The following is a 10470-nucleotide window of genomic DNA, read 5'->3' on the forward strand; positions in this document are numbered from 1 at the left end:
AAGCACCCAAGATCTGTGCCAGGCACATAGGAAGTGTCTGCAAATTCTGGCGTCCTTTCCTTTCCTGAAACATTCTCAGCCACCCACCTCTTCTCTTCTCGACCCTCCTACCAAGACGTGGGGCTGAAGGGCGGGGAGGGGGGATAGGCTTCAACTTTCCCCTTTTCTTCCCTCATGGCCATTATCTAAGGAAAAGGAGTCCAAGAGAGCACGACAGCTTTCTTCCATCTTCCGCAGCCCCTCTGGTCCTGCAGGGAAGGAGGCTGAGCGCTCCGCCGCAGCGCAGATGCGTCCAGATGAGTCAGTAACTGTGCTGGGAGGGCTGTGCTCTCCCCCCACCCCTGCAGTAAACACTCCCCACTGAAAAGAGGGACCCCAGGGAGCACGGTCGAACCTGTGGATCAGAAGCACTGGGTGGGCTGAGGGTCACCCCAAGGATGCAGAGCTCGGGTGGGGGCCGCGGCCAGCGCGTCCTCGCCTCCAGAGAGCCGGCGCGGGCGGAGGCGGCCTGGCCGAGCGCCCGCGAGCTGCGCCCGGACTTGGCCGCCGGGCTGCGGCTCCCGAGGTCCGCAGTGTCCCAGCCTGCTCCCTACGGCGGGCTCTGCGCTCCGCCGGCGGAATTTCCCCAGCCATTTCGGAGCTCGGCGCAGCGAGGAGCCGCGGTCGCCCCCTGCTGCTGCTTCCGCGCCACGGCGCGCACCACGGCCACCCCGCCAGCCCCAGTCCCCGGGTATGTCCCCTCGGGCCACAGCCAGCGTGCTTCCCGCCGCCGAGACGCCCTGCCGAGTGGGGTGTGCGCCGGCTCCCCTCTCTCTGGTTCGCCTCATTCCTTCGAGAGCCCGTGCCCTGGTCACAAAGGGCTCATGGCACAAATGGCCCCTGTGGGACAAAGAACATCTTGGAGGGAGGCAGGAGAGGAGAGGGAAGAGCAGATAGGAGGAGGAGGGGCCCCAGATGGAGGGGCTGTGCTGAGCAGGAGGGGACAGGCGCTCAGGCTCAGCTCCCTTTGTGCCCCAAGTCGGCCAGGTGACCCACACCGGTACTTTCCCCTCTCCGGGGCTGCTTTCCTTGCTCGCCTTATCTGTCAGGCCTGAAAGCACATGTTGGGGTACTCCTTAGTGAGCACCCCAATGTGTTGGGTGCTCAACCTGTTATCCTAATACCCCTCTATGCCCTGAAGAGGGAGGTCACATTTTATGTCATAAGCAAGAGTGCTTCATTAGATTGTGAAAGTGCTCTTTGCATTTACGGTGACTTTCTCACACGGATAGCTTGCTCACTTGGTCCTTTGTATTTGGGCATCCGTGGGTTGGGTCCTGACAGAAGATTCAGAGGTTACAAAGTCTGAGAACATAAGATATGAACTCACAAAAGAAAGTCACACAGCCAAAAATAAAGCTGATTGAATGAGAGGAAATGAATGGTCTAGATTCAGAGACAAAGAGAACGGGACAGAGACCTTCTGCCAAGACCACTACTGTTTGTCCCCACGCTTGGCAGGAAGGGAGGGTGAAGGTCTGAACTCCTTTGTGATGTGCTTTGTTTAAAGGCAAAGTGTGTGTGTGTGTGTGTGTGTGTGTGTCTCACACAGTCCACAAATCGCATGTTGGGTCCCCGTTAAGCCAGCTGGATCCAGGAAAGGCCTGCTACAGCAAGCGTGCATCAGTACCTGCAGTGGTCCAGGCTGCCCAGAGTCGAGAAGCAGGGCCCGCCCTCTGCAGCATGAGTGTGCATTCTTAGGCTCTGCTGCATCAAGCTGTGCTCTGCACACTGAGAAGAGCCAGGCCTCTTCCCGGAAAACAGGCTTCTGGAGCCAGAGGTAATTTTTCTTGCTCTACAACTAAAGATGTGTGATTCTTCAACCCCTCAAAATGTTTTACTTTGTAGAGTAAAGCACCTGGCCTGAGAATTAGAAAACGTGGGTTCAACTCCAGGCCTTGCCACAAAGCAGATACATGTCATGGAGCAAAATCATTCATTCATCCAATTATCCACTTAACAAATATTTATTGAGCACTTTCCTATGCACTGGGCATTGGTTTCGGTGTAGGAGGTACAACGGTGAACAAAACAAACTCTCTACCTGCATGGAGTTTATATTCTATTAGGGGAACAGGCAAGCCATGATGGGGAAGGTGGAGTAGGGTAAGGGGCAGAGTGACAGGGGACTAGCTGGATTAGGGAGGAGCCAGCTGGTCAGTGGGGAGTAGGACATGTCAGCATATGGGGCAAGGGATTTCTGAGCAGAGGGGCAAACGGTTACAAAGCCCTGGGCAGGAATGAGCGTGGGTGTTTGAAACAAAGCAAGGAAGCCAGGCCGTGCGGCTGGAATGGAGTGAAGGGGAGTGGCAGTGGGTGAGGGAAGACAGAACGGCCAAGTCAGATCACATAGGCCCTGCGGGCCATGGCAGGCAGTTTCGAATTTTTTCTAAGAGTGATGAAAAGCTATTAGAAGGATGAGAGCAGGGGAAAATAAGCACGATTTGGTTTGCATGTTGCAGAGACCACTCTGGCCCTTGTATGTGAGGGCCTGGGGTGGGCAGGGTGGGTGGCAAGAGTGGGAAGTCTGGAAGGGAAAGGGTGATGGGCTGGCCTGGGCTGGGCTGGCTTACTAGGTGGGAGGAGCCATACCTGGGCCACCTTGAGAAAGGAGAGCCCTGGGGAGGTGCTGGTGGGTTGAATGTGGTGGATGATGGCCAGAAAGACCCAACCTAACTCCTGCTTAGGCACATGGCTAGAAAGCGGCTCCATTTATGGGGCCAGGGCAGCTTGGAGAGGAGAAAGCAGGAGTTCAGTTCCAGATGCCACTGATTTGACAAAGCATTTCCTCTCCTCTCTTGTGACCTCAGCCTTCTCCTCTATGGAATGAAAAGCTGGCCCACTTGATCACCAGATCTTCTCTGTGGCAATCAGGGCTGACCTTCCTAATTCATCCATGTTCTTTTAAATCCAACAATATGTTCTGAATTCAGAGAAAAGAAATGAGAAGACTCTTCTAATTCTCTTTGAGGGTGAGGAGAAAAGGCAAAGTGAGTCCCTGTGTCCCATGAGGGGCCACACAGCTGTTGCTGTCCTGGCAGCCATGCGAGAGCCCGTGGGTGAGGGAGCCGATCAGAGCAGAGGGCACAGATGGGGAAGAGCCACCAAACATGTGTGACCAGCCACAGGTTGAGCTAGACTTTGCTTCCTACATTCCCTAGGTTTGCATTTTAGAAGTTTCAGGGCTTCTGAAAGGAAAAGAATTTCAGACTTTCAATCGCAAACTACCTTAGAGTTTGTGGTTTGATGAAAAGAGAATTGGCCTAGAGCCTCCACTAACTGTAAAACCTAAGACAGTTGTTCCATCTCTACAGACCTCATTTTCACCATTCTAAATTAAAAAAAAAAATTAAAGACCTTTACTGTCTCTTCAAGCTTGAAAATTCTATGATCCTATTGCTTTAAAGAAAGAAAAAACAAGCACATGTGAAGGTCCAAGAAATTGGAGCTCTAAATTGATAGTTTTTGAAGGAGTTTTGCAAACATTTTCATTCAACACATGTTTGCTGTGTACTTACTATGTGCCAGGCTCTAAAGATACATCCCTCAAAATACAGATGAAGTCCTTCCTCATAGGGCTTTCACTGTGGTGGGAGACAGACGATAGCTGGACGGCTAAGCGGTCCAGGTGGTGCTAAGTGCCGTGGAGAGGAAGAATACAGAGAAGGGGGGTAGAGCCTGTCACGGCTGGGGCGGGGAGGGGCCAGGGGCCAGCGATGCTGTAGAGACATACAGACATCAGGGAGGATCTCGAGAGGGAGTGGCAGCAAATACAACAGCCCTGAGGAGGAGTCATGCTTGGAGTGGTGTCAGAAGAGCGAGGAAGGCAGCAAGAGAAAGGACGAGAAGTGGGTTCGGAGAGGCCGGGGTCCCGGGTCATCCAGGGCCTTGGGATTTTAGTATGAATGAGAAGGGCAGTGATTGGAGGATGTGAGCAGATGAGTAACATGATCTGAAAAACTGAAAGAGCACCCAAGTTCTGAGAGGTACATGGAGGCAAAGGAATCCCTGTGACGTCAGACACCATGTCAAGATGCTTTAAGCTCTAAAGCAATTAGGAATATTTGTTCCAGCAAATGCTTAAACCAAAATTTCTGGGCCTTGGTGTGCGGCCTGCTGGAAATGTCATTTATTCCTCCACTGAAGGGTTGTTGGCTGTTGGCTGTGTGCACACTGGGGGTACAATGGGATGAAAGACATCATCTCTACCCACACTATAGACAAGGAAGCCGAGGTCTTGCCAAGTTTAGTAAGTTACCGGCTAGCAACTGGCAGAGCAGGAATTCCAGCCCAGGGCCGTCTGACTCTAGACGGGGCAGCCAATACTTGTAATCCTGCCGGATATCCAGGTGAAGAAAAGCATTTTGAGAAATGAAGGGACTCGCCCAAGTGGCAGGGCCGGCTCAAAGGGATGCCTGTAGACTGTCCATGGTGTCATGGGTAGGACCCCTGGACAGCAGCTCTGCGGCGGGATGAGCAGCAGGATGTTTAGTAGGGAGTTCCCCGAAAAGCAACACCTATGAAGGCAGGGGAGGAATCAGGGCTGGGCTGAGGCAGCGGCTGGGCTGCAGCCGGCTTGGGTGAAGGGCCAGGCCTTGCACACCCACAGGGATCAATGCTTGGGTCCGGGCTGCCTCTGGAGAGGAAGTAACCTCCGTTGAGGCAGTTTCCTTCAACCAAAGCCATCCCCCAAGAGGGCTGACAGCTGAGGGCCACACGGGGAGATAAGTCCTCATTCCTTCATTCCATCCAGAGGGGTCTGAACGGCACGTCACAGTGCACACGTGCTCTCTCCACCTCCTCACACAGGCTCTGAGCGATGTCCCCGGGCCTTTTTCAGGTTACAGAGATACCATAAAATCACAGTTCATGTTTGATTTTCTTTTCCTTTTTTCCCTCCGGCATCAGCTGAATCATTGGCATCGTCAGCACTGCCTGCAGGACATTCGCAGACCTTCATGAGAGCAAAGACATTATCTGCTATATTTGACTTTTAAAAAATTACTTTTAGGCTCTATTTGCCACCGTATTTTTGATTTTAAAATGTTTTTTAGTTTTCCTTTCATTTTATTTGCCCTTCCCCCCCCCCCCCCCCATTTAACCAATCTGTTTCTTTCCTTTCTGTCCTCACTCTGTGGCAATGTGGGGCCGTGGAGAAGGTGTTCCTCTTTTCTAATAAAAGCTCTCCCTTTGTACAACTGGGGGGAGATTAGAAATGCAGCCTTTATGTATAAATCTACTAATGGCCTATAGAGCGTCAGCTTGAGGAGTTTTCTATAAGAATTACGTGATTCTGCCTGAGCAAATCCAGGGTGCTGACCTTTGGGGAAAAGGTTGACCCTTGTGAAGTTGGAACTGCCGGTGAAACATCAGGTGAAGTTGTTCCGCAGAAACTACCTGGCCGGGCGGGAACTCTGCCGTTGAGCACCCTTGGATGATGGATGGAATTTGGAACCAAAGGAGTGGGCAAAATTGCTAGGCTGAGTATGTAGAGCCTGAAAAGAAGAGGGCCCAGGACCAAGCCTTTGAGGGAGGAATGACAACATTTAGGGGTAGCAGAGAAGGAGTCATAAAGGAGACTAAGAAGGAGCTGGAGGAGCAGAAAGTGGTGTCACAGGGGCCCAGAGAAGCGTGATGCAGGGAGGAGAGGTCAACGGCTGGATGTTTCTGAGAAGTTGTGTAGAATAAGAACTGAGAAGTGGCGTTTGATTTGGCATATAGGTGGGGCAGAGACCATGTATCAGTGAAGTTTCTGGCTGGCATGGGTCAGGCTATGTACCCAGCAGTAGAGCAGATTAGGCTACACTAAACCGAAAGAGCTCTCAGCTGAAAGCGAAAATGCTGGGCTGGACATCTGTATTCTAAAGCCTTTATAAATACATCCCTCAGGCAGAAGGAAAGTAAGAAATCCACAAACTCTAAAAACGAAATATTAGTAAGAACCCTGGTAGATGAGTGAAAAGCAAAGTTGGCTTTTGCCCTGAGGGGTTTACTGAACGCTAGAGATCTGGAGCTGGTAGCTGTATCAATCTATCATTCATAGCCTGCCCAAGGTGTGTAAGATTCCCTTGTATAAATGTGGCTCAGATGCCCACATTCTCAGAATAAGGGTGAATGAAGAATAAGTTCACCATTAAGAAGGCAATTTGCTTACCTTGACTTTGGCACTGGGTAGAGGGAAAAAAATTCTCCAAGGATTTGTAACTACAAGGTGGCCTCAAATTTTTTCTGTCTGGATTCATCTATCTGTTGGCCTGAAAAACCACAAACATAAAATTTAATTTAAATGGTCTTGGTTTGTTATGCTCTTGGGTAACTGGCAGAATTAAAAGAAAATCCTTTTAGGTACTTCAACTTTAAGCCAGATCTCAAACAAATTCCCACAGATAAAGTTTTAAGGAAAACTTTGTATTAAAAATTTACAAAACACACAAAGAAATAAGCACTACTATTGACAATCAATAAAAAAAAAACCCAGCAGAAACAGTCCATCAAAGATTTCAGATATTAGAATTTTCAGACATGGAATATAAAACAATTATGTTTAAACAAATGAAAGAGAAGCTGAAAAACAAGAGCAGAAATAAGAGACCTTAAAGAGCAAACAGGCAGGTTTGAGAAATAACCAAATAGACTTCCTAGAAATAAGAACTGAAACATTGGACATTTAAAATTCAATGGACATATAGAACGTTAGATTAGATACAGCTGAAGAGAGAATTAGTCAACTGGGAGATAGATCTAAAGAAATTATTGAGAGTGTAGTTCTGAAAGACAAAAAGCAGCAAATTATAAAAAAAGAAGTTAAGAGGTATAGAGGGTAGAATGATAAGAGTTTATGATACATCTTTGGATTTCTGTCTATAATGAAATATTGGGAGAATGGGGAAGACACATATTCAGAGTTAAGTGCTGATAATTTCCCAGAATTGCTGGAAATAATTCCTCAGCTTCAGGAAACCTAACAAATCTCAAGAAAAAGAGAAAAAGAGACGGAGACAGCAAGAGAAAAGATAGTAAAAGCAGCTAGAAAGAAAAGGCAGATGCCCTGCAAAGAAACAACAAATAGTCTAATGACTGACTTGTAAATAGCAACAATGGAAGCCAAAAGACAGTGGGAAAAAAAAATCTTCAATATACTGAGAAAAATTGTGTGAACCTAAAGTTGAAACTATCTTTCAAGAATTAAGGTTAATAAGGACAGTTTCAGACAAATAAAAGCCATTTACTCTGGGATACTGTCACTGTAGGAAATGCTATAGCACATACTCCAGGCGAAAGGAAAATGCTCCCTAATAGAAAGTCTGAGATGCAGGAAAGAGTAGTGAGTGAAGATAGTGGCAAATAAGTGAATAAGATAAAAAAATAAAATTTTATAAGTTAATAGTGGTAAAACATCTATCTTATTTGCGTGTGTGTAGTGGGATGGCAAACAGGCTGGAACCCAAATCCTGGAGGACAACAGCAGGTAATGTGGGCAGAGAGTAAAAGGAGCCAAAGCCATCCGGGTCCTTATTAGAAAGGAGAATGAAGGTATTGATTAACTTTTGACTTTAATCCATAGAATTTAGTCTCTATATATGTAGATACCCTTGGTACTAATTAAAGAAACAAAGATAGGGTATGGACTTGCCAAACCAGTGAGAGGAAAAAGGAATGGGGGGAAAAATAAAAACCTCTTAATTTATAAAATGTCAGGAAGATAGGGTGGGAGGCATGGGAAGATTTCTAAAATGGGTCAAATAGAAAGTCAATGATAAGAGAGTAGCAATGAATCCAAAAATATTACTGATCAGAATAAATATAAATGGACTAAAGATAGAGTCAAAAGGCCTCAACTGTCAGATAGGATTTTGTTTTTTTAATTAGCCATTTACAAAAAACATAGTTATCAATAACATAAAGACACAGATTGAAAGTTGAAAGATGGAAAAAGATATCTTAAGCAACTACTAACTAAAATAAAGTGATGTTACTATTTTAATATCAGGCAAAATCAGTATTTAGAGAAAATGTTTACAAGAGTTTAAAAAAGGTCACTTTATAATGATAAAAGCTTTAATTAACTGAGAAGATATAAAAATTCTAAACCTATATGCCCCTAATAACATAATCTCAAAGTACATTAATGACAAATCTGATGAAACTGTAAGGTGAAATTGAAAAATACATGATAATAATGGTAGATTTTAAAACAACTCTTTTAGTCAATGTTGGAAAATGCAGCATAAAAAATCTGTAAAATAAAGAAAATTTGAGCAGTATATGATCTGACATTTATTAAACATTGCATCTAAACTTGCATGCCTTCTTCATAGAACAATGAAGCATTTGCTAAGCTAAAAAGCTGGACTCAATGAATGTCAAGAGATTGAGGTCTTTCAGAGCATTTTCTACGATTATAATTCCAAGTCAGTGAGAAATCAGTAATAAAAATATAACTAGAGAACTCAACATGTTTGTAAACAATAAGTTTAAAAATAATTGTAGAAATTAGACAATAAATATAATGGAACTGAAAGAAGATGAAAATACAATATACCAAAAACTATGGAATTTGATTAAGAGTATTAACAGGAAATTTATATACTTAGAAAAGATGAAAGGCTAAGAATTTCTAAGCTAAGCACCTAATTGAAGAGGTTATTAAAAAGAACATAAGAATAAACCTACAGAAAGTAGAAAGGAAAAACCAAAGATATGAGTAGAAATTAATGAAAAGAAAAACATAGTATATACAGGATCAACAAAACCAGCAATTATTCTTTCATAAATCTCTAACAGATTTATCAAAAAAGATGAGTACAGATCATCACAATTTAGATAATAAAATATTATGATGCTAGTAAATGCAGAAACTTAGAGACAAAATGAAGAAATTCCTAGTAAAATACAAATTAACAACACCTACTAAAGAATAAATAGAAAACCTGAATATCTTTATCCCTTAAAGAAAATGAATTAATAGTTTAAAACCATCTGACAGGAAAAATACAAGACCTAGCCAGTTTTTTAGGTGAGTTACATAAAAACTTTCAAGCAAAGAGATTTTTCCAATATTACTGAAATAGAATAGGAGTTAAGGAGTACTTCCTAACTCAGGTGAAAAACACAACTATAAAATTCTACAGAACAATATAGGAACACATCCCTATACCTTAAAAAAGGGAAGGATTTCTTAAACAAGACGCAAAATGTGTTCTATTCTAATGGAGAAAGTCACTGAAAATCCTTTTACATTAAAATAGAGAACTTATATTGATGTAATCACTTTGGAAACTATTTTGACATTCCATAGTAAATTTAAACATGCATATGTTCTGTGAACCTAATATTCTTATGTATATACACATAACAGACTTCTGTGCATCAGAAGACATGTATAAGAATGTGCATAAAAACATAGTTCAAATCACTAAAAGTAGAAACAACCCAAATACCCAATTACAGTAACATATTAAGTCTGGCAGAGTCCTACAGTGGAATAGTATGCAGCAATGAAAAGGAACAAACCACTATCACATTCGTATACATGGGAGTCTCAAAAACGTACCATGGACATAAGAAGCAATCACAGAAGACTTCATACAGTCTGATTCCATTTATGTAAAGCTTAGAAACAGGCAAAACTGAAAACACAGTTTGGGATGAATGCAGGTTACGTTTTCTTCATTCTAAGACATACTTTTTTTTTGACATTTTAATCTCTCCCAAATTGGGATGCATCTTATAGCCAGTGGTGTCTTACAATTATATTAGCAGTACTCTATCTTAGATGTGAAAAAATGATGCATCTCATAATGTTGGGAGCTTAAGTTCAATGAAATATGGTAGGTGGTAAAACTATAAAGAAAAGCAGCAGAATGATTATCACAAAATTTGGGATACCTGTGATTATCTATGTCTGAGAGGGAGGAGGCTGCCAGAGGGAGGAGGGACCTATCAGAATTCTACAGTATCGGCAATTTGCTATTTTTTTCACCTAGGTATGGTATATTGGTGTTAGTTTTGTTATTATTCTTTAAACAGGTTGCATTCTCGCATGTATGAATATCTTTCACAACTAAAAACAGTGTGAACAAGACGAGTAAGTGGGGACACACGTACAATAGCTCGGGAAGCCGGATAGGAGAGGGGAGAAGAGAGTCAGGCGGCAGTTGCAGGAGGAGCTGGACGGTACCACGGGAAATAACTGTGAAAGCCCGAGAAGCTGGGGGGCATCAGAGCATTTGCATATGGATAAATTGGCCTTTGAGGGGAGAGACTTCCTCTATTTTAACAAGAGGGACAAAGGGAAAATGGGTATGTGGAATTTGCAGTGGAATTTTCTGCACATTTTCCTTGTGATAATTTCTATTTCCTGCATAAAGAACTTATATATGGGATGGTAGTGTTATCAGGAACGGCAGAGGTGGGCAAACGGCCACGAGG

General features: G+C 44.0%; 1 non-coding gene across 1 annotated transcript; it reads right to left on the reverse strand.

Annotated features, from left to right (window-relative positions):
* Positions 1 to 4934: 4934 nt before the first annotated feature.
* Positions 4935 to 5021, reverse strand: LOC138391158 (small nucleolar RNA SNORD35). The gene has a single exon (XR_011234772.1). It is a non-coding gene; the product is annotated as a small nucleolar RNA SNORD35 (small nucleolar RNA).
* Between the last annotated feature and the right edge of the window lie 5449 nt (positions 5022 to 10470).

The sequence above is a fragment of the Eulemur rufifrons genome, chromosome 8 (assembly GCF_041146395.1).
Source record: "Eulemur rufifrons isolate Redbay chromosome 8, OSU_ERuf_1, whole genome shotgun sequence".
Taxonomy (NCBI): domain Eukaryota; kingdom Metazoa; phylum Chordata; class Mammalia; order Primates; family Lemuridae; genus Eulemur; species Eulemur rufifrons.